The 2,072-nt window shown below is 40.3% G+C and overlaps 1 non-coding gene across 1 annotated transcript; it reads right to left on the bottom strand.

The window, feature by feature from the left end:
* Positions 1-319: 319 nt before the first annotated feature.
* LOC128286299 (small nucleolar RNA R71) lies at positions 320-426 on the bottom strand. The gene has a single exon (XR_008276842.1). It is a non-coding gene; the product is annotated as a small nucleolar RNA R71 (small nucleolar RNA).
* Between the last annotated feature and the right edge of the window lie 1,646 nt (positions 427-2,072).

Here is a 2,072-nt window from a genome sequence, read left to right as displayed (position 1 = left end):
AGGTATTAGGAGGCCCGAAATTGCGGCACAACAATTCGAGCTGAAGCCAGTCATGTTCCAGATGCTTTAGACAGTGGGCCAAGTCAGTGGAATGCCTACCGAAGATCCTCACCTATACTTAAGGCTATTTATGGAGGTGAGCGATTCTTTCATGTAAGCCGGAGTACCCGAAGATGCATTATGATTGAAGCTATTCCCATATTCACTGAGGGACAGAGCTCGAGTCTAGCTGAACTCATTGCTACCAAACTCAATTTTCACATGGCAAGAGTTAGCAAAAAGATTCTTTATGAAGTATTTCCCACCTAGCAAGAATGCTAAGTTGAGGAACGACATCACTTCCTTCCAACAAATGGATGATGAGTCCTTGTATGAGGCATGGGAAAGGTACAAAGAGTTATTACAAAAGTGCCCTAATCAAGGAATCCCACATTGCATCCAACTTGAGACATTTTATAATGGCCTCAATGCTCACACGAGGATGGTAGTTGACACTTCTGCTAATGGTGCTCTCATTTCTAAGTCTTACAATGAGGCTTATGAAATTATCGAGAGGATTGCCAGCAACAATTACCAATGGCCAACCAACAGAGTAGTGTCAGGAAGACAAGTTGATAGAATACATGAAGTAGACGCTTTTACTTCACCTGGATCTCAGGTATCATCAATATCCTCAATGCTTAAAAATCTTACTACTAATGGGTCTAACAGTTTTGCAGCATAGCCACCAAATCAATTAGAAAATATAGCCTGTGTTTATTGTCGGGAAGGACATTTTTTCGAAGAATGTCCATCAAACCCAGAATCCATGTACTACATATGTAACCAGAACCAAAATCGAGGAAGGCAAGGACTGTAATCCAATTTTTATAACCCATCATGGTGAAACCACCCGAATTTTTCCTGGAGTAACCAAGGAGCTAGAACTAGTAACTCTTACACCCAACCTAGGTCGACCCAGCCACCAAGTTTTCCCTAACAAGTTCAGAAACCAACCCAAGCTGAACCATCCAATGGCTTAGAAAATCTATTAAAGGCATACATGGCCAAGTGTGACGCCTTAATCCAAAGCTAAATAGCTACATTGAAAATTTTGGAAAACCAAATGGGCCAACTAGCAACTGAACTCAGGAACCGACCACTAGGTGCTTTACCTAGTGATACGAAGAATCCAAGGAATCCAAGGAAGGAGCATTGCAAAGCGCTGACATTGAGGAATGGAAAGACAGTAGAGCCCAACACCATCGAAGCTGAAAAGGATCAAGCTGACGTTTAAGATTCAGAGGAAGTTCAACCGAGTGTTGAAATTCCAGTTTCACAAGAACCAAAATCTACAAAACCTGACAAGGTAATTTTAGAACTAGCTAATTCTGATCAACTAACAACCCCGTCAGATGCAGAATTACCACAAAAGACGAATCAACCAATTCCAATAAAGAAACCACCACACCCTACCCTCAAAGACTTCAAAAGTAGAAGTAGGAGATTCAATTCAAGAAATTCCCAGACGTACTCAAACAACTTCATATCAACATCCCGTTGGTTGAATCACTTCAGCAAATGCTGAACTACGTTAAATTCATGAAGGATATCCTGTCCAAAAAACAAAGACTCAGAGAATTTGAGACGGTAGCTCTGACAAAGGAATACAGTGCATATCTTCAAGATAAACAACCCCCAAAATTGAAGGATCATGGATGTTTTACCATACCGTGCAACATTGGAGCAACATATTGTGGTAAGGCACTATGTAACTTAGGTGCAAGTATCAATGTGACAGCCCAAAATTGACCCTAGTCGAAATGTGGTTTCGGGACCACAAAACCGAGGCATAAAAATAATTTAAAATTTATTTTGATGCCTATAATATGTGTATGCTCATGTATGACATTTTTTGATGATTGATTTAGTGTTATAAAGGTGAATTCCACTAGAAAGGACTTAGTAGTGAACTTTGAAAGTACGATAGGAAATGTGTGATGACTAATTAAAGCATGCATGCAAAATAATGGACTTGCATGTCAAATTCCCCTTTATAGGTGGTGGCGGCCATGACATGGGTTATGGGCAAA

This window comes from Gossypium arboreum, chromosome 12, assembly GCF_025698485.1.
Source record: "Gossypium arboreum isolate Shixiya-1 chromosome 12, ASM2569848v2, whole genome shotgun sequence".
Taxonomy (NCBI): domain Eukaryota; kingdom Viridiplantae; phylum Streptophyta; class Magnoliopsida; order Malvales; family Malvaceae; genus Gossypium; species Gossypium arboreum.
This window is presented reverse-complemented; position numbering and strand designations above follow the sequence as displayed.